Consider the following 23479-nt stretch of genomic DNA (forward strand, 5'->3'; position numbering starts at 1 on the left):
AGCCATAAGCATTATACAGCCACCTGTCTGTCAAGTAAAAAATTCATTTCATTCTACAAAATGTCAAAAAGAAGAAAAAGAAAAGAACAATTCCGTCATTAAATAATTATGTCTGCTTGCTGACTGAAATATAATGAAATATAATTTTAGCATCATGATTTCATTGATGTTGAGTTAAACAGATACACAGCCAACTTTTATTTCCATTTCTTTTCCATTTCAATAGCATCAGGAATTCCTTGGCAAGTGGTAAGGCTCATTACATCTTTACCGGAAAGATGTTATCTACTGTATCTTCTGCAGATAAACTACGGGTATAACAAAAAAAACTAAAATACATTATGTCAATAACTATATATAGAGCAACTTCAATTTAATCCCACATTAACATTATCCATGCTACACTGATTCCATTGCTGATTTCATACACGATTTAAGAAATGCAACAGTTTCACAAAGCTTTCAAAGAACTGAATTCTAAGATGGCCAGTTTATATTTTTCTCTTTACGTCAGTCTCTGTGAACACATTTCTGAAACTCTTCTTTTACGATTATCCTACTATTACATCCAAATATCAGAACAAATTGGACAGGAAGCACAAAACTTTTCATTTTGCATTGCTGGGCCTCCTATGTGATGTGTGTTGACTCTTAGAGAGGGTATCTGAAAAGGAAGATGATGACGACTGAACTCATGCAGGATACAGACCAGAGACTTGTATAGTAATGCCAATATTAAGCCTGAACAATAATGGAAAACATGATTAAAATTTAAAATGTGACTGACTTGAATTTCATTAAATAGCCCATCCCAAAGGCTTCAAGGGTAGCAAAGCCAGACCACAAAGGATTATCTGCGGAAATGCCACCATGGATGTTTAAGTTCTTGATTACATCTATAAATCAGGAACTAAGACACTGCAATGACCCAGCACGCTCTTTGGTATCTGCTGTTTTTCCTTTTAATGCAAGGTGAAGGAAAATGTGAAACTTGCAAGTCTGAAGAAGGTATGAAATTCTCTGAACATTTATACTCTGTGTAAATGCATGAACTTCTAAGACAACTTCCAATCAAGCAATAAGAAAGCAGATGAAACTCACTTAAGGTAGATATGATGTAATGTGCATGAGAAAAAACAATCCTAATTGCATACAGCACCATGGAGAGAAAGAATACTTGGCTCCTTTTAAGCTAAAGGAAATAAACTAAAGGAAATATCCCGTACATGCTTATGTAAAAACATAAATACTGTAATGTATAGCAAAGTCTTGCTTGAAACAGTGCATTAAATTTACACTCTCCAGGCTCATATCATTTTAGGTTCTCACTTACGAAGAAGCAAGGAGACTAGATTAAAATAATCCCATTACGTTACGAGGTGCATCAGAAAAAAAAAAATCTACACTACAAGATATATAGACACTGAAAAAAGTTGTTTAGTGCCAGATTTATTCAGGTATAATGACGTACTCAGAAAATTAAGCATATTGGGATGAGTAGTAGTGTTTCCTGTCCATTTCTGATTCAGCACAGGTTTGCCCTGCAGTAAGAAACAGTGACTGGGTGATGTGGTGGGAAGAGATTAACATTAAAATGGACAAAGACAAATTAGCTGCTTCATATTAATTCATCGTTACTTCAGCAGCCTTTATTAGCTAACTGCACCCAACCACCTGAAGGCATCTGTTGTCCTGATTTTCACTCCAGAATGTCAGCAGTGCATAGAACAGGCAAGTTTCATATGCCAGTTCTTCAATACATGTGGGTGGCTGGTTTTTGTTTACCTCCCTGGACAAACCACGCTTGCCTGTCATGCTAGTGGCCAGAAATAAGCAAAACATTTGCAGACATAACTTAATTTTTCCTTTCAGCAGTGACATAATACAAGTCAGGTAATGAAGGGTGCAAAATAAATACTCTTGGTCCCTGGTTCCAAATTTTTCCTCTGGAGAGATAATACAAAAGGTCTTCTAATTTGGGAGACAGCAAAATCCAGATTAGGTTTGGCTAAATACTAATCTGGATTTGAAATGGTGTTTAGTATGCACAGAGGTTTGTTAACAAGTATCTCCTTATATTTTAACCTATATTGAGGAAGGAATTTAAAATTAAGTCCCTACATTTTATAGCAACTTCTTCAATTGTTCTCATCAGCATTATTGCTAAAGACCTAAGAGAGACAAACATCCTACAAGGACATAGGAAAAGAGTTTGATCATCCTCTGTTCATACTCTTTGTAACCATGACCTTTGATGTAAGAATGTATAGATGTTGGAGCAACAGTTTGATCACTTCCAGTTTTACCGAGAAGTGATTTTACTGTGTTACATTAAGTAATACCTTTTTTAATTCCCTTTTCCTGCATTTGAAAATGGGGTAATATATGTCTATTTTAAATAGCATACTTAAATTTAACTAAACAATGTTTACCAAATTGCTATAGTGAGCGCTCTGTTGCATAGGATAATTGAGAACCGGGATGGAAATAAATGGAAAAGCCTATATAATGCTACTGTTTCCACAGTGAAACTAGAACCAGACCATATGTCTTCACTCTCCAGTGTGTTTGCTTCAATCCAGTGAATAAAACAGCAATAGTTCATAAACAATACACCTACATTCATGCAGTGCCACCAGAAATCCTAGGAACCAGGAGCATTAGGGTGTCTCATGCAAAGTCAGTTTTTCCAGCGCTGACCCTGAGCTAGACCTCTGTTAGATGCCCATAAGCTGCTTAACCAATGCTGAGAGGCACCTCCTTCTCTGAAGTATCAAGCTCCATACATAGCAAGGCTCTCAAATTTGCTGTCATTAATTGCTCTTTGGATTCACCTACTTTTTCTGATGGTTTCGAAAGACCTATATTCTTCTCTTTATTTTAGATATTTAGTGTTTCCTCCTTTTCTTCCCCAAAACAACAACAAAAATGTTGTGGTTTTTCTGTTTCTTGTTTTTTCCCTACAATTACTGGCAGTTAAAAAATGCAGTACCTTGATGCAAGCAAATTTCACTAAGCCAATGCTCTTTTCCAGGTCTTTCCTCAAAGCCAGTATTTTCATGATTTCTCCTATGACAGCAGAATGAAGGCATTGATGCAAGTCTTAGTTCAAAGTTACATTAAATAAAAATAACGTCTTTCACTTCAATCTCATACTCCAGTTTAATAATAAATACATGCTAATCACTTAAGAGAAATCTTAATATTATTTCACAGAAAATTATCCAGAGGTAAAACAAGTGTATTCCTTTTATCATGGGAGATGATTATAAGCAATTCATTTCTTGTATCAAGCAACATGACCTCAGAAGAGGTCAGACAAGTAGAACTCGACAACCTTACGGTAGCCCATTTTCAAGCTGCATCATTTCTTTTCTTCTCATGCAACTGGCTTGGCTACACTAAGGTTTGATTTTCTTATAATAAAGATTTTTGAAGCAACTGCTCCTTTTGGGGGAGAGGTACGATGCAGCTGCTGAGACCAGAAAGCCTGATCCATTTTGAAAATCATTATTCTGTATTTTATGAGACTCAAGACTGTGGCCAACTGACCCTGAAAGTTCTTGCCATCGTGCAAAGTTTAACTATAGATAATCTAGCTTTTAAATATAATATTTACACATCATAACTTGAAGAACACCACAGGCATTCCTTTTGTTTCAATATGGGGCTTCACAGAAGACAGCTAAGCTCTCTGGAGCACAGACTGCTTTTCTGTACTGAGTCATACTGAGGGTTCTGTTCTAGAAGGTTCTGCTCCCTTATTTTGGTCCCTGGTACTACCTAATATCAATAATACATCATAAAATGCACACATTCAGTTATTTCAGGCATTCACTTATTACAGTAATAGGGCACTGTAAAACATTTTCTTCATTTGGGGATTAATTTTTAATACACATGAAAGTAATAGACTTCCTGTACTCCAAGAAGGAACCATGGCTTGGGTAACTATTCTGCAAACTCTCTCTCTCTCCATCACTACTTGGGTAAAATCCTGACCTTTGATGTTAACTTACTGGTCACCTAAAAATAGATATCTAGTTGTGCTGTGCTATCAGTTGGATGACACCATTACCCAAGATAACAAGTACAGTTGCTTTGTCCCCTTCCTTCACATTGTGTAATTTCACAAGGTCGTTTACAATTGACTCAGTGTCACAAAGGCATTTGCCCATCCCCATGCAGAATTATTATTTCTGGATTACACTAAGTGACAGAGACAAGTTCTTTTTCTCCAGATACATCAATACTGTTTTTGTACACGGAGCTTTCTAGTTTCACCATCAAAAACACCACCAATTGTCTGATCTCATTGCACCTTACAAATTTTGAAAAAAAAGCTACATTGTAAACAGTATCATGGACATCTCTAAACAGGGTTCAAGCATCTTTCCAACCTAATTTGGCACCTGAATTTTTGTCAACTTTAAAAACACTGGCAAATGGAGAAATTTTTTCTTATATTCAAAATCTGTTTCAACACCACTGATAGCAGACAGGACATTTTTCAGTATCAAATTCTCTCAAACATTCATTTTACACACTTTTATTAGTACACAAGCACATAATATACACCAAGGCTACCCGTCAGCACTGTTATGGACCACATCACCAGAGACAGATAATTACAGTTCTGATCTTTGATTATTGTTTACTAAAACCAGCTTTATAGAAGTCAATAACATGAAAGGAATAAGAAAGCAGACTTTCAAGAGCTCTCACAGCCAAATACTAAAAATTAAGGTGCAAATGTTTCTATCCTTTTAAGTCACTCTCAGCCACCTAATGCTTTCTTTTATCATAAAGAAAGATGGCAGTCTCCAGCCACTAAAACTGCTTTTACATAGGAATAAATGGTTTTGGATATTTGTGGTTCAGATGCTTGGAGCCTAACAACTCATAAAGCATTGTCTTTGTTGACTGCTGCACTACTCATGAGCTATGCTTATTTTGTCCAGACAGTTGTGTTCATTCGGGTTTCTTATCTTTCTCCTGATAGAAAAGATACAAGTTCTAAGATTTCTCTGAACGTTTTCAAGTACAGAGGATTCTCCTAGCAATGTGACCAGGGACTTATATTTCTTATATTTTAATTTTCAAGAGTCAGAATTAATTGTATTGCCCAAGTAGGTACAATTTGCTTCATAAGAATTGCTGGAGAGTGACGGATCTTACCCTGTCTGCTGCCACCAGCAGGTAAGACATTGACATCCACACATTTTATGAACAAATGAGCTGCAGACTTCTTATGCTTTGCACATAGATGTCATACTTCTTTGGTAAATCTGCTTAACACTCCCATCATTTTATTAATATTTTCATTTTTCTAATACTGAACAATTCACTAATATGAATAAACAGATTCCATAAAGAAGTCCACAGGATGCCCAAGCAATTTGATATACAATTTAACTTTTAGATCAAGCATCTACACAAACCATAGGATCTTTATACATTCTAAGGAAATACTGGTATGAACTTGCATTTTTCTTTGGTTATATTTCAAGTCTCTCTCTCTATATAAATATATATATATATATAAATAAATTCAGGTAGTTCCAACTCAGAGACTTCTTCACCCTACTACCAATTAAGTGTGCAGTACATGAAAGGGGAAGACTATTATATAAAGGCAGAATGGAGAAACATTGTTCCCACTGCTATTTTTCAGTTTTATTTTAGATATTCTTATCTTGTATGATCTCCAAATATTCGTTAAAAAACATTGTTACAATGGAATAGTGCATACTTCAAATAGTACCCTTTCATCATTGTTTTGAACATACTGTTACAAGTCAATCTCATGTCTTAAGTTTATGTCTGCATTTTATTCACAGACATTTTTACACCACAAAAGCAAATTATACAGACAAGAAGAATTTCTCCAGGGATCTAGGTAAACACACAGCTATGAACTATACATATGCAAGAATGTGTTTAATATTTCACACATCCAGAGAAATATTATAATGGTAAAAAGTAAAAATAAATAAATAAATAATTTATGGCCATTTCAAAGTTGTGTGCATCGTACATGAAGACAAACTACATACATATATATATATATATTTATCCCAGGTGGATTTACTGTAATAATTTTTCTCATGTGAGCAGCCCAACTGAATTCATACAAAGTAACGTGTTTCCTGGTATGTTTCCTAACCTCAAACAGCAAATCCATATTTAAAATGTTATGTATCTATATGTTATATGTACCTTTTAGTCTGGAAATCGGGATTGAAATTCCATAAACCTCTCCCTGAGCCATATCTTCCCCTTTTTAGGTTTGTAACATTCACAAAAGGGAATATTTTTAAGATACTTATTTGTTTCTGAACTAGACCAATGATTTCAGAGGAACGTAAAAAGTTTAACTCCCCCCTCAAAAATAAATAAAACCCTGTAGAACTGTTTTCTCAAGGCTATATAAAAAATTAACAAACATAAGCCTTTAATTCATTCACTCCTACTACGTAATTTCAAAAAAAAAAAAAAAAAGTCAGTGTTGCTTTAAATATTTAATTGTATATTACCATTTAGGGCTTCTCTCAACATAAATTAGAATATTGACTTCTTCTTTTTGACTCGAAATTTTGGCTACTCCAGAAAGATAAAAAAGCAAACATGGTTTTACAGACTCCACAGTACCCTGAACGTTTAATATAATCACTTGGAAAGGCTCAGACCTATATTCTAGCCACTGTACTGAAGAAAAGAAAGTATATAAAAAGTACAATTAAACCAGAACAACTGAGAAATCTCCACCCAAAGCACCTCATAAAGTTCTGCTTAAAGCTCTTTCTTTGACAGTGGATGCCACTTCCAAGAAGGAGGAGAAAGTAAACCTCCAACTTGGTTTATGATTTCTGTAATCGTCATCAGTGTATGGAGGAAAAACCACCACCATGGCTTTCTTTTACCGAACATGAGAAAGTGTTTCTCCCCTGGGCACGTGGCCTCAGATTTAGCATGTGTTATTCACTCATGTACTTTGAGTAGCCAAGCCTTCAGAAAAGTGGTCAGGCATACAGGAAAACCAACGTCCTACATTCTTTCATACACAACATGGAACTGGAAGAAAAAAAAATCTTGAAATCTTGAGTTGTAGAGTGATTGTGACTAATTTAATTTGGACAAGATGTGAGGTACGTTCTTGTCCTTATTATCCTTCAGTGCTAACAGAAGAAGCAAACAAACAACCATTGCTTAACTGCTTGAGCAAAGTAGCAGTAAGGAGACAACCTGTACTAAATAAGTTATCACTAGAGAGTTCCTATGTATGATTCATTAAAGTTATGGCCTACTTAAGCTACGTTCTGGGTATATTGTTTTCTATCCTGCGCTGTCCATGGATATTCATCTTGCTGTTTGGGAAATGCATAAGCAGCACCTGACCCTGATGACCAACTTATTCAGTGGTAAGGAGTGGAAACTCAAACAAGCAGCTGAAATAAATTTGAGGGCAGTTGGTGGCAGAGGTCCCTGAGGTTTACCTGTTCTAGGTCAGCCACTAGGGCTCCAGAACAGAGGAGAAAAAAAAGGAAAAAAGATCCATGGTCTGTCTTGTAAATACAGAAGAGGCTATAATGAACTTCAAATATTCTGGAGTCTAGTAATAGAAAACAACAAACATGGATGTTCCAGCTGCCAGAAACTACCAGCAGAAATGATGGAAAATGCTGGAAATGTCTGTGTTCTCAACAGCTGTGGAATTAAATGCTGTTTATAGAGCCTGTCACAAATGATGCTATTTTTTCCAGAAAAATCTTGAAAGCAGTGAAAAAGCTAAGAGGGAGGGAGAGATGAACAGTCTGTTGGGAAGGTAATTTTCTTTGCAGTTGCCAAAATCTGATAAAATTAAGTTGACATGGATGTTTTCTGCATCACTCTTCTTCTAATTGGTAACTACACCCCTTGATGATATTTTAAAAAGGAACAGATGCTTCTGGTTTAAACAAATTTATTTTGGAAAGGCAAACTGCATCATGGATGAATGGATCTGTTTGTCCATTACGTTCAGAAAATTTGATTTTAAAAGGGTTACAGATGATTCTTTGTGGAATGAAAACTATGTTACTCTGTGACAGCTTAAAAAAAGCTTCTTTAAGCATGAAGTAGTCATTTATGATGGACAGTGTCATAAGATAATTGCCTTTACCAAGCTTGTTCTTCGTGATCAACATTTTCAGGAGGAACAAATCGTGCTCTGATAAGGAATGTTTGTCAGGTAGGGATTTCTGCAACATGGAAAATACTTTCCCTCTCACTAGTGCTGTCATTCACAGCACTGCTCATCTACATTCTTCATTCAGACAACGAACAAGCCATGTCAGACAACTTCACTCCATTCCCAATTCTGCAGTTTGTTGAATAAGCAAATCACCTCTCCATGCCGTTCTTTTCTGTACTTTGACAAGCAAGGCCCTCAGATCAGAAAACTCTTTCTAGCATGCACCAACAGTAACAAAATGGAGCCGAATTTTAACTGGGAATTTTAAGCACTATGGGTAATAAATACTAACTTGCTGTGAAGAAAAGGGTAAAAGGAACCTAACAGCTGCCCTGAGCATACAGTACTTACCATCTTCCCTCCAGGCTGCCTGAGTTGGCTCTCTAGTAGCAATGACACAACAGTGGCACGCTTTGAATAGAGAAGCGGGAACACCTTATTTATGAAGGGCAACCCAGTTTCACTCCTGTTAAATAATTAAAGTGGAAGACATACATTTGCTAAACAGGAACTGTTTCCATGGCTCTTTCCTGGGAGAAGACTATCCCTTATCACTTGCTTAAGAAGTAACATGAAGTTATGAACATAACTGTCAGCTCCTCCAATCTTAACTCCACCCTTCTTGACATCAGTGATTTTTTTTTCCTTTTTTACTGTAATATGCTTTGCAATCTGTTTGAACCAAACTGGGAATATGAATGCTCATGCGTACATGTCATAAATTACATCTAGTTTGCTCTCTGGACTGATTTTTTCCTGGAAGTCATCGTGTCGTTGCAAGTTTCAAAACTAGTTTATTCCATTTAAATTATCATATTCTAGCATTTAGCATAGTGATTTTATCATCTAACCTGAATACAAAGGGTTTTCCCATAGTTTTGATCACATCTGTATTCAGATTTGTATTTTCGAGTCTGTATAATGTTACCATGCATCTAGACCAGGGATTTCTTTGTGTTATTTTCCCTTCAATATTTTAATTACTGTATCTGGCTTAATGAGAGTTTTGGCCTATGCTGAAGCTGTTCTGAAGAAATACCAAATTATGTGTTTAATTATATAAATTGTCCAGCTAGACTTGTATGTGATACCTATTTATGTGCCTAAGTACTCAGCCATGTCAAAGCATTTTTATAGCTAAAGAATCACCCAGATTCATCGCTTCATTTTTGCCTTTTGAACTTCAAAGATTTTGTCAGGTGAGGAGAATTAGAACCATATTGGTTTTTTTTGAGCATATCACCTCTTATTTTCTGTTTTCTCAGGTACATCTGGAGTGATTCAACACCTGTAAGTGAATTTAAAAAGGTAATTACTGGGATTTATTATACAAGTTGTTTAGTGTTCGTACTTGACATTCTAGACAATCCCAGTCACTTGTAATGGAGCTGACTGGGAAGATTATAGCAAATAAAAGCAAGTAATATGTTGCTTTATACAAAGACTAACAAATATCCATGACAGTAAAATTTACACAGACCTTTTACAAGTCTGTTACATGCAAATTTAGATGTTTCCTTCTTTGGAGTGCCAGGAAAGAACCAGAACTGCAAAATAAATCCTAGATTTTCTTGATGCTGTAATTTACTTTTTGTGTTCATTTCCAGCCTTCCGATGATAGTGGACTTGTATCTCTCCCTGTTTCTTTGAAGAGCACATAATGTAATAGTGTTATCATCTTAGCAGGGACTACACTTGATACTATAACATAGATAAATAATGATATCACAAGCTAGTTTAACATCCCTTTATACAAGCCATAACAGTATGTGTAACAAGAAGGTAGTTATAAAATCTGCCATCCAGTAGCTCAGCAGTGAGAAAAATTTCCTTTCCCAAAAGTTGTTTGCTGTATAAAGGGAAGGTCTGTAAGCATGTGGCCAGTAAGTAACAGAAAAAAGGGTCAGTCTTGGAAGGATGGAAGAAAAATAATGTAAAAAACGCGAGTCTCAGAAGCAACTCTAATAGTCACTTCCCATAGAGCTTTTTTTCTTTGATAGCAAAACCAGGTGTGTAAAGTTTCAATTTGCATATATAGTTTAAACTTATTATGTTTGTACTCATTCTGAAAATTCCCCATGTGGTTTTATCCAAGCTCAGTATTCCTGTGCTTCCAGCAGTTACATGAACAATTTGTTCAGACTGCTTGAAGCTTCATTAAATGTCTGTGGTTAAATAGCTTTCTGTCCCTCCCCTTGTTGTGATGCTCATATCTATTTGAATTAACTTCTCACTCCTAAAGTTAGTATATCTTAGATTCTTAAACCCTCTGGAAACCAGCATGGTATCCAGTAATTCTTAAAGTCCAACTAGTTTCCCTAGCTGTTGCATCCCATTGATTTGAAGAACTACAACTCATTCATTCAAACATCAGCACTTGGGACCATACCCTTTTAATCTCTGATATATTTGCATGGGACTGATAGCTGTGACACAGGAGCTATGGGAAACCTGTAATCTTCCAGCCAGAGACTATATAGGGTATTTTAGAGCAGAGGCTGCTCTTACCTTGGAGACAGTCCCTCTCCACTATATCTTCATAATCCTTGCTAAAAATTTATTTCCTGCCTAGCACTATGAATTGCATCCATGCCAGCAGCAAGCCTTGCACAATTTGCCAGCAGCATCAGGACGTGCCAGAACAGGATGTATTCTGTCCTTGTCTGCTGAGGTGCCCACCAGCTACAAGCATTGGAGCTGGTGCTGCTCTCGACCCTCTGAAACACCTATTGGCAATGGAATGAAGCCCCAACAGTCCCTAATACTGTGTGCCCACATAACACCTCTCGTTAGAGCATGTTTTCTTCTGCTCAGCTGCCTTTGGCTTCTAATTGTGTCCAGCATAATTAGAATCCTAATTGAATCATAGAGTAGGACCCTGCAGCCTTATGTCTTGAGTCTTGTCCTGAGTCTCTTTCTACTTAGGAAAGAGGAGAATCCTCCTTGCAAATTATGTCCAGCTGGAGATAATCTTCATCAAAACTTAGGAGAACTATGTTTTCAGCAATCACTGAGAAACACACATTCCTCAGATATAATGCGTATTACCTTATGAACAATTAAATATGTTCTGCTAACTGACAGATTCAGTTTGGAGAAATGTGGTCCTATTTCAACTGTCTGAAATTCCTTATTCCCTATTGTTGCTTTCACTTTTGGTTAAGGAATTTGCTGTCTCTTCAAATCAGGTATGCTGTCCTGTTCATACTCTACCCTATCTGATTGCACATATAACACTAGAGGCAGCGAAGACGAGCACAGAAACACTTTTCAGCTTAATTCAGCCTGTACCATTATTCAAAAGGATGAACAGTACAATAGAATATGTTGGAAATTTTGAGTAATATCATTTAACAGAAACTTGAGAAGATTTCCTTTGTGTTACAAAGCTGTTGAATCTCAAAAATATTTTCACGATGACTATTATCTTTTCCTTGAATAGCAAAAGTTTCAAAATTAGTTACACACTGATCTTGGGGAGAAAGTGAATAACCAGTGTAAAGAGTGAATGTTAAAGAGAAATGAAGAAACTAACATCACTGATGTTAAAATAAACAAACCAAGCCAGGGAGGAAAGGGTGCATGGATTTGACTATGAAGTCTTCCATTTGGTAAATTACAAGTGTAGTTTTAAATGATTTTAATCACAAACATCATGTGGATATCAAACAGTGCGGATTAATTGCATCCCGAATGTTCATTAATTAATAACACTAACTGAATGTAGTTGAATAGTCATCCTACAAAAATGCCCCAAGTTCCAACTTCCTACAGGAAAGAAAAATGTCATACAAGGCTAGGAAGTCCCAACCCACACAGCAGAAAACAGTTACAGCACTTCCAGCTATGCAAGACATGCAATCGTTTTTGAATCACACCGACATCAAAACTCACTGAGTATTCTGAAATAACTCACTCACACAGTCCATGCATGTATGTCACCAAAACACATAATTGAAATACAAAGATGTAATGAACTGATAAATTCTGTTCAGTGCTAAACACTGGATGAACAGTGCTAAAGGAGTATCAGCCAACTTCAATTCTTTAAATATAAATCCACGTTAAACAATCAGAAGGACATAGCTGTACCAAAGGAAGAGATGAACTTTGGCATTTGCACTTACTCCCTGTAGAAGTTTTACTGCATACCTGGTTTCAACCATCTTTGGTTGTTTGTGAAACCATAATTTTACAGTACTATAGCACGATAGCAATTGGAATTCTCTTCTGCCACACTAATGACCTTATTTTATCCTGATATTGCCAAACAGCAATATCAGTATAAAAATTAGATGTTTGTCTACCAGAGATAAGGGATAGTACTGAATATTAACACAAAATGTTAACTGAAACGGTAACTCCTTAAAATAATATGCAGTGACAGCCTTTCCCATCGCTTTGTTGCTCTGAATTTCTTTCTGGTTGAACAGATCCAGTCATCTCTAACAGATACAAGTAAGACACGCTTGAAGACAGAAAATTCATTTCTTCAGTGAGGAAAGAAGAAACAAGCTGAAATAATGCAAGTTTTCCCATAACAACCTACCCACTTTTTGAAGTGATTACTTGTATTCAGGCACGTAGGCAGGGTTTCCTGTGGGAAGAGTGAAGGCCTGTTAACCCCAAGGTCATGCTTACAGCAAGGAGGGGTACAGCGCTGGAGCCCTCCTATCTTGACAGGATGTGCAGGGAGATGAGGGGAAAAAGAAGGATGGAGTTTTATATCACCACTTCCAGACAGAGTAATTTCTTTCATATTCCCATTCAGAACCAAGACTTTGGTCTCATCTCTGAAGCATGCCATAAATGAGATTCAGGGCATCTGCGCAACTGTTGACAACTCTGGGATGGAGACCGTGCAACCTCTACAGAGCAGCAGAACCCTATAGAAAAGATAAAACTCATCTCTGTGTACAACAGCACTTTTCCTTAGGCTAAGACAGACTGAGTTAATCCCACCACAATGATCCCTGGCCTCGCTATTTTTTCAAAGGCAAGGCACACATTCTCATATATACAGTACTAGCCACATTTATCTTTTTCTCTTGCTTTTTAAGCAAGAAGACGGGTCTTCCACTACCTTAGTTCTCCCTGATGGAAGAAAGGTCAGAGAACACACTAGACACCACAAACAGGTATTTCCCCTGGCTAATGACACTGAAAAACACATGCAGTGATGTTAAGTATGACATCAGAACCTCAAAGAATAAAGCAGACTACACAACTATGACATTTATCACATTTACTGCTTCTGATTAAGCTATGTTCCCAGCCTACTGAAAAGTGGGATGAGAAAGCACTCATTCTTTCTAAGTCTGTGAACAATTTTAGCTCCATTCTCTACTGATATAACACACTAACTGGTAATTATAAGTCAAGAACAATAATGTACTTGGGTAAGATAGATGATTAAGCACTGTGCTAAACACTGATAAAGCAGGTAGCATTTATTCAATAGGAATCGAACTTGTATTAAAAAGACTTAAGAAACAGGTGGTTAGCTGAGGGATCTTGGGAAGAAGCATTTGGTGGGGAATCAGACAAGGCTGTTTCAAGTGAGACTCCACAGGGATTAGTGCAAGGCCCAGTACTATTTACCATTTTCATCAGCTGTCTGAAAGCAAATACAAAAACACTGCAGATAATGTTTGCAGATAGACTGCTGGAAAGCTGAAGAAGGATGAGTACAGCTCTGTTACAGCAAGGAGTATTTCCACGCTTACACGACTGCAAGGAAGAGAGCCTCACTGGTGACTGAGGTCATACTTTTTGTAAACCAGCCCCATCGAATAAAATGTATTTTAATCCAAGCAAATGTAGTTTCACACCCAAGATCAAGGAATGAAATGAGTAACTAACATATGGGGGAATCTTGATTCAGGAATGAAAGTAAGGGTTGCTAAGGGCAAACACAAAATGAGTACTATATGTTATGGTATGAAAATCTGGGTTAATAGGAATTTTGGAACAAAACAGGTGCAAGGAACAACACAAAAAAACCTAGCCCTACTTCTAATTACAGTGATAGTGAGATCTGTAATGGAATGCTGTGGGAAGGCATGGTGTACACATGAAAACCTGGCATGCACATGGCAAAACCCATTGAAATTATCAGAACGAGAGAGGTGTTCAAAACTGGAAGACTCAAGATGTATCTGTTTAATGCAATACATTTTCTACCGAGAGCACATGAACATTGGAAATAAGATGCTTCCTATTATAAAGCAGAAGAACTCAGGTTCAAAGGTTGAAGCCAGGTGGGTTCAAACTGTAAAGGAAATCTCCCCCAATAATGGTGATTTATTGTGATAATCAAACTACTGAGAAAAATGTGGGTTCTCTACCTGAAGCTGATCAAGAATGGAAAATGAGTTGACTGGTTGAAAGACCTGCAAACATCTAATAGCATTAAAACCTAGGAACTATTTAGGAACCAAGAAAGTGTCAGAAAAGACTGTCACAGACTGTCTTCTGAAATTGTTTTTAACTGCTAAATCAGAAGAATGAATATTGAGTACAGAAATCTGAAGCACTAGGCCATACCACATTTCACAACACTGTGGCAGAGAATGCTGAACTACTAGGAAAATAAGCACCTGAGTTCCTCTGATAACGCCCTAGAGTTCTTATTGTCATTACTGTGCTGAGCAGCTGAAACCATCTCCGTTCTATTGTTCCTCTCCCCCACCAAGTGAAAATATCCGTGAGTAAACACATGATGCTTTGTAAACAACGGGTTTTGCCATCTGGTAACATTGCTGAAATATTTTCTTTTGCTGGAAAGAGAACATTTCATTTCAAAGCATTTCTCAAAAGAAAACAGTTTAAAATGAAAAGCAGGAGATTGTTTTTGTTGTTGTTTGTTTTGTTTTGTGTGTTTTTTTTTCTCTCTGTATCTTTCTATATTTCCTTAGTTGGAAAGTTCACTGTGATCAAATATAATGGGGGAAAAATGACATGGATTAAGAATTTTCCTTGGATACAGCAAGCAAACACCCACATGTACTACATGTATTAACACTGCCAGAACCAAAAACCATCTGGATTAGGAAAAAAAATTGTACACTTTATACCATACCAAAGCAGAAGAACATAGTCCAATAAATTTCCAAGCACTACTTTTTCCAGAACTTCAGAAAATAGATAATCAAAGTATCATCTTCAGAATAGCCTTTTAATACTCTTTGCTGAAACATAGCTGAAACAACACAATTACTAGTGCAGTGAGCCTGTTCTGGATGCTGTCGTTTGGACTCTATCTCTCAGTGCATCACACTGGTTTGATTCAGCCCATTAGTACTATAAAGTTCCTGACACTGAAAACAAGTTTCAAAAGGAAGCGTTTATTTGTAATAAACAGTTCATAACTGCAAAGAATAGCTCTGCTTCCAGAAGCGCAGTCAGAAAGACAGGAAGTGTTAGTCTGCTTATCATGTCCCATGAAAACACTGACATAGTAAAGAGACCTCTCATTCCGTTTTTCTCACTTCTTTATTCTTCTCACTTCTTTATTTAAGGATTAAGAAACAAGTTCATAAAAGGAAAGGAAAATAACTTATATTGAACTTCACAGAACCTAACCTCAACAATGTTTCCATGAAGAAGAAACTACAATTACACTTCGTATTTCTTTTTTCCTCCATATGGGACATGCTCATGGAATGCTCCCGTTCAATTCAAACCATTTCTGAATGGACTCTGAAAACCCTGTACTTACAATCATCATTTCAAAGGCATTGAAATATATTCTATAATTACAGCAATCTTCTGAGTATTGCTGCATTCTGTGTTACTTAAGGTTTCATTTTGCTAGCCATTTTTTCATTTGACATAGAAGCACTTTAAAATTCACTGTCTCACCGAACTGCTCCATCTTTGAAGAGCTGCGGACTTGTTTATACAAATATGACTCTAGGAGCAGCAATCCTGCCCGCAGTTCCTGTAAAACTGCTATGACACACCATGTGATTGTCAAATCCCAACCATCATACATAATATAGGCTCAGTTTAATCCATTTCAGAATGAAGGATTTATATCTTCCCTTCTACGCTGCATGAACTGTATGTTGGATCTCTTCCACGGAGCTTCACAGAAAAGAATAGCAAAGCATGACTCATAGCCTCGAAAAACAACGTGACCCTGTCTTGAGGGAAAAGTACATGCAATCTATACACGATCTGAGCTGACACCAAGCAAGAGAACACTGGCACAGCTAAACAGTAAGAATTTATATCAGCTGTCTTTACCACAGCTTTTGTTTGACAGTTCCACATTGCTTCTTACACAACTGCAGGTATAAATAGCCCCAATGCATTTTGCATCCCAAGCTCAGAGCTTTGCTCTCAAGTTGTTGGCCATGGCCCACAGCAGGCAGAAACCCTGAACTTACCACAAACTCACATTGCTTTGCTAAGTCCTAACATCTGCCATTGCCTGATTTTCCTATAATACTGGTATCTTCATCTGAAGGTCCTTTATAGCCACCTTTGCCAGCTGTTCAGCTATCACTTTCAACAATACATCAGAACATTATTTGCTCATTAACACAAGTTCTCCTTATCAGCTAATTTGCACATTTTAAGGTTCACTATGTATTATACCTCTTGAACACAATGCAACCATTTTTACTATGTTCAGCTAAAAAGTGCCCTTAACACCGTAAACTTATTAATCACTGTTTCCTCCACACACATTTTGCTTAAAAATCTTCATTAAAAATTTATGCAAAACTTCCTGTCTGCCTAAGTGGCTCATCAGTAAAGGAAACATTAATAAAAATGCATCTCCTCTACAAAACAAATGTTGCAAAACTAGCCTTGAAAATATGCATTTTTATTCATGAAAAACAAAACATCAGAAAAGCTCTAAAATCTGGACAGGTGATTCCTCCTTATCGGTGTATGTCTCATATCTATGAATACTCCTCCAGAACGTTATTCCTACAAAATTTGTCTGAAAAGGAAATTGTGGTAGTTCTGTTGTGTCGCTATATCTATGATAAACCTGTCACTAGGATTGATACTGCATATACAAAAAAAAGGAAAAACTTCTGTACTGATCTGAACAAGCCCCATCACTAATGATATAAGATAGTAAGTACATTATCCACCTTACATAGTTCGTACATAGTTTGATTTGTAATGCAATGTATAAATTCAAGGTAATTTTGCAAAACTGGTGTAAAATAAAACACGTGTAACCAAAATAGTAATTGCTATAGTAAACTCTAGCAATATAGAGTGCTGCATAAAATTTATCTGGAGATGAGGCTGATAAAAACAGTCACATGACAAGGCTAATCATAGCTAGTTTGTATTATACACCAACAACATACATTGGACTCTCTCCTTTTCATGAATTCATTTTTGTGTGTACATGTCTATATTCATAGAATGGTGTATTTAGAATAGAATTCATATATAGGTGTATACCTGCAGAAATGCATATTTGTTCTTTTGTTCAGGTCACTGCTGTTTTTTTCATCCCTTACTCATTCTTCCTTGGACATAACACTGTTTTTCCCACAATACAGTATCTTGATCTGCAGCAAAAGTTTGTCCTTCATCCTTCCTCTAGACTGCTAATATTTCCTTTACTATAAACATTTAACCATTTAACCAGAGAAAAGAGAATTCAGTTTGCCTACATACTACAATCTGAATAAAAACAAGCAAGGGCAATAATGAGAAAGAATTTAGCTTTCATTCAAAATTTCACTGGTGCACATGCAAAAAATAAGAAACTGAAGATGAATACATTTCTTTAGCAGTTAGTTTTATTTATTACATGTTTTAACTGAACTCTTGTTTTCTAATGTAACTCATATCTACAGCTGGGTTCTGTCAACTACCAACTCCATCAATCACAGCTAGCTCTTGTGGCTTATCACATCACCTCAAAGAGGTGAAGTTTGTTACAAAAACGGGAATGGACAGACAGGTTTTTTGTTTTATTTTGTGTAGTTTTATTTGCCTTTTTTGTTTGTTTGGGGTGTGTGTGTTTTGTTTTTTTTTAAACAGACTAAGGTTTGTGCCCTTAGATGCAAACCACTGTTTAGGTAGTTCTTTCAGAAACTCCTGTTGCAGCAAAATCAGATCTAAATGTTTATATAATAATAATTTTTCTGTTTTGTATTTTAATCTACTGTTGTTTCAACAGTTTCAGTTTATTATCATGCCACCTGTGCTCTACAACAAAACACTTCTGATCAATGCCCTACTACTTTTTTAATGTTGATGATGGACACGACTGGATACAACATGCAGAAGCATAGAAAAAATACGGAGCTTAATAAGTCAATTCCAAACTGTCATACTGTGCCCTCAGCCAGAGATGAGAAGGGGTTAGTTATTACCCACATAGATAAAAAAAAGGATTGGTCAATAAGCCAACAAAATGAGATTATCATACCTGCTTCTGGCTGTAATAGCATTTTGATGAGTAGCTTTTGATTGCCTGAGATCATAAAGTTATACAAAAATCACACAACCATTAACATTATTCAAAAGTATTCCAACTCCCTCGGAAGTTTATGAGACTCAGAGCAAAGTACTTTGCATACATTCATTCAAGTAAGATTCACAAGAGATGTCTGTTCATTCAGGTGCCAAATTCCAACACCTAGCTGCTAATTTGCATCAAACTAACCCAGCTCTAGAGGAGTCTGAAATCCTTAGCATCTGGTAAAGTCTCTGAGATAGCTACATTCCAGTTCCTGAGCACATATACAGTCACCTAACTCTGTACAGTGCTCAGCTGCTGAGCAGTTGTCTCAGACCCCAACAGGATGCAGAGATTCTCCAGGGTCCTCCATATAGCACCTGCGCCAGGAGATGTATGTGGTCCAAAATTTCAGAGGCTGAATGAGGACTATTTTAATCAAAGCTTGAATTTACAAAAGGTGATAGAAGTTGCTTTCTTGGGAACTGAGATTTAAATGTCCATAGTGGGGAAGGAGCATGAAGGCAGATCTCCCACTAGATAGCTTATCCTCTGGTGACTAGCTTGCAATCTGAGCTCCTTCTCTCGAGCTGTTCCATCTGGCTGTAATAACCGAATACACACTGAGCAATATGAAGCACAGGAACAACTCTTCAACCTAAAGTTTAAAGAACCCACAGGAGACTGACTTATATTTCGTTCCCAAGGTTCAATTTATATTAAAGAAAAAAAAAAAAACAATAGAGATGGCATCATGAAATCTTTTAGCTCACTTCTTACAGCTTCATACTTAGAACATTTTCCTGGGAAACTGATTCCAACCAGTCATCCAGTGTGATTATCTGCACATGGTGTGAAGAAGTGATCACCTCTTATTCCATGACAGAAAAAATAATAGTTCAATGCAAAGTCATGACTCTCTGAGGAGACATCTACGTCTGAGCTAAAGGAAGGAGTTTGAGGTCACGTTTAAATTACAGCTTTAATTTTGTCACAGTTTTTGTTTTGGAAGTTTTGTTTAAGCAGCTCCTTGCTCAACATGCTGGACTCCATCAAATATATTTTAAGCCTCTGTGCCCCTGGAATTTGAGATTATCAATTCTAGAGGGCAGGAAGGCTTTTGAAGTTACTTAGCAACCTTGAGCAATATTGTCCTGTTCTCTTATACTCTCCCATTCTCCTGCTTTGCTGCTCTAGAAGAAGTGTAGGTCAAGATAAACATTAGAAATTTCACAGCTATTCAAAGTTTTTAATACTCATTTACTTCTCTCCCTGTATATTATCAGGTGGTCCAGCAACTTCACATTTCCCATCATCCTGCCTCTGTCAGTCTCCACAACTCTTTCCATACCCAGAAGCACACTGTAGCATTACGACTAATAAAAGTTAAGAAAAAATCTAAGCAAAGACACTTCAGTATGACACAAAGAAAATAATGCTGTAAAATTTTGTACGTTTTGCTACTGCCCTGTTCAAAAAAGTACATATATTTTGGCTTCTGAAAACCCTCCTACTGCTACCCTCAACCACGGTCATATCTACCCGAACTGTGCATGCCTCTCCACAAGCATTAGCATGCCTCTGAGCTGAAGCACTGCCTTCTTTAGCCTGTTCTCGCCACCTGTAAAAAGCATCTGCTTTGTAATCTCTGCTTCTTTCACTTAATTAGTGTTTCTTGTTCAACTATTCGTTTATCCTGTAGAAGTATCATAACAACACATATCTGATGGGGATTATTTTGTTTTAAAATCACTGGCTTTTTGTTTATAAGAGGAGTATCCAGGGGTGTAGGCAGTCTGCTAGTATTTTCTTTTTTTGGTGTGTGTTTTCTGTGGTGGTGGTGTTTTTTTGTTTATTATTTTGTTGTATGCTTTTTTTAACCTTTTAAAAACACCAGTAAAAATGCAATAGCCAAAAGGCTAAACAGAGGTGAGTAGTGTGCGGTGCAGATGCTCTTCAGTGGAAGGAACAATTCTTTCTTTCTGAATAGAATCATGGTGGCCACAAACACAAACAAGGGAAAAATAAGTAATTTTAAAAGCTTAGGCCGATTTCTCAAGCAGTGAAGTTTTTAGGAGGCTCTAGGCAAAATAACGTAGCTGCTTTAACTCTAAAAAGAAGAAACTGCAACAACTGCCTGGCTCGCTACTTCTGTGGACTGTCCTGCAGTTTCAGCTTCAATAAAGCAAAGCACGTAAGAAAACCCTGATGCAAAGCAAACAGCTGTCCTTTGACAGTATATGCAAGATACCCTGCATGGGCCAGAGCAAAGGTGACAGTCATTTGTCGGGGAAAAATCTGTACAGGAAATAGTGCTAGCAGGCAACTTGGAAGCAGGGCCAGGCATTGCTCAGAAAGCTCCCTTCTGATAAGGCTAAAAACCCAGCTGTCAGCTGCCTCCAGCTGCAGACGAAGAACCACAGGAGTCACTGTTTGGGAGAGATAGAACTTCAGAGGGAGAAGGAAAAGAGACCACAACTGCACAGAAGGGCAGCTTAAACTGCTCTGCCATGCCCCACCGTACCTCAGGGACAGGCTGCCCACAGGCAAAGGTCTGCAGCGAGCAGGGTGGAAACAGCTGGACATTGGGATGGAGAGAGCAACCCTGCAAGTCCCCGAAGTAATAACACATGGTGTTGGTCCTCAGTCTTGTTAGCCAGCTGTGATGGCCAGGTAGGAGTTTGTGTTCCTCCTATTCCTGGGTTTCAGAATGCTCTCTGAAATAGGGATGCTTTTTCTAAATTAATGGAAACACCAGCTGAGCGTGAGGCCACAGTGTGCCAGAACGGAGCACACCCTGCCAGGGATCTTGCTTCTGAGTAACAGATATATTATGCAAGTGGTAGGAGCAATGGGGCATATTGCAAAGATAGGAAGAGAAGAAGAGAATCATATATGCAAACAGTTTGCAAGCATTAACTTTGTGTTTGTATATATAAAACAGGTTAAGAGATGCCAATTTTTTTTTCCAAGTACAAATACAAAGACAAATCTGTTTGTTTAGATTAACAGAAGACTGACTAACATAGCTTTGACAAAACTTTTCGTAAGTGCTTTCCAATATACACAAAACCAGCATCACACTGGTCTATGTTTGCAGTAAAGCTTTAAGGAGAAAACATAGCAGACTTCACATAGCCGGTAAATTTTGCTCACACAAACACAACTGAACCTCTTAAAAGCCTTAGCTTGCTTTCTTTGAAACATACTCCTATCAGGCAAGAAATTGTGGGCTACCATAGCACATAGGCAACACACCAGTGAAGAAAAAAAAAAACAAATCCTCAAACTGGCAACATTTGGCTTCATACACAAATAGGTCATTCTCTGATGAAACTGCACCTTATCTTTACAACTATAAGCTGCTTGCATATAAATTATCTGCATCAAAATGAAATTCAGGACAAGAAACCTGCATACACACAACTTGAATTCAAGGCGATAAGGATAGTTCATTTTATGAGCAGTTACCAAACAATCAAGATTAACTAATGAATTGATATGGGGGGGGGGGCGGCGGTAAAAGACTTCCGTAAGGGTACTGGAACTAGAACACTACATTGTAATACCAATTAGATAAATAACAGGTGGTAGGCAAAGAAATTCTCTGCCAACTTCAGCATTACAAAGAAGGGAAGAGATCCTCACCATGGGTTCTCTTAGGCACAGCGTAATTCTTAAAAGCAGGACCACTTCTCTGAATGTGTTTAACCAAACTTCACTGGAGCATTTCAAGTTTGTTTCAATACCTAATATTTCAACAGAATTTGAAAGGCAGGAAAAGGCAGGCAGAAGAAAAATGCATTCAGATTTTCATAGGAAAACTCCACCAAAAAAAAGACCTTTTTGTTTTCTTACAAAAAAAATGAAGGTGATATGTCACAAACTTGCCCATACATACATGTGCGCTTCACCTGTTGTTTGTGAAATAAAGCAACTCAGCCTGCTCCACAAATAGAACAGTCTGTAAGGGCATGTGCAAAAAGGATGATAACAGCCCAGCTGACAAACAGCTCTAACCTGATGGTATATCCTTGTCCTTACTTATGAACTCTAACCAAACAAGTTTATGGAAAAGCACAAAATGTTTATGGCAGTAGGGCATGAAATTCAGCTATTAGAATAATAACCAAGTATTTGTATCAAATCTTCAGCACAGAGTTTCCTTTTCTCATCAAATCTAAAATCACAGACAAAAAAACAGTATTAGTTTAATTCTATTAAGTACTATTTATGACAATTGCTATTCTCATTGATTTTCTAATTAATCACTTATTTCTGAAAGCAAGAAAGCCTTTGGAAGGTCTGCCTTCTGAAAAGGGAAGAAGATATTTAATTATATAAGCAGCTTTTTTGCAACACTGATATTGGTGCTAAGTCTACAGAAGAGTTACAGGATATCTGCACATATCATGCTTGTCTAATGTTTAATGGATCTGAATTTTGGAAATTGGTTGGAGGTAGAGAATGAAATAAACCATAGGAACTATTTCAGCTGTATTTTCTATGGAGGGTGGTTTGGGGGAAGTTATACGACCTGTAATGATAAAAGGGTTTTTACTTCAACAAAAATAAACCAATAATTTTGGGCCTAAATACTTGCATAAAAAAGAAATTCTTAGGGAATTGAATGTTCCATCAAGAAGCACGCAGTCTGAGGTTAGAATGCTGTTTTGTGATACAAGAAATCTTGTGCTTTTTGTGAGACGCTTTTTCCTCTTTGTTATTTTCACAACTGCAAAGGGATCATCAAAACATAAGAAACTACATTCCTGCTCTCATTTCAGTGCTGAGCGCAAGAA

The 23479-nt window shown here is 37.1% G+C and overlaps 1 protein-coding gene across 7 annotated transcripts in view; it reads right to left on the reverse strand.

The window, feature by feature from the left end:
- AKAP6 (A-kinase anchoring protein 6) overlaps positions 1 to 23479 on the reverse strand; it is a 283028-nt gene that overhangs the window by 229596 nt on the left and 29953 nt on the right. The window contains exon 2 of one of the 7 annotated variants that reach the window (XM_066998061.1): positions 9477 to 9521. The exons of the other annotated variants lie outside the window; for them this stretch is intronic. The gene's annotated coding sequence lies outside the window, so the exon portion shown is untranslated. The remainder of the gene's footprint in view (positions 1 to 9476; positions 9522 to 23479) is intronic. 7 annotated transcript variants of the gene reach the window in all.

This window comes from Anser cygnoides, chromosome 5, assembly GCF_040182565.1.
Source record: "Anser cygnoides isolate HZ-2024a breed goose chromosome 5, Taihu_goose_T2T_genome, whole genome shotgun sequence".
Lineage (NCBI taxonomy): Eukaryota > Metazoa > Chordata > Aves > Anseriformes > Anatidae > Anser > Anser cygnoides.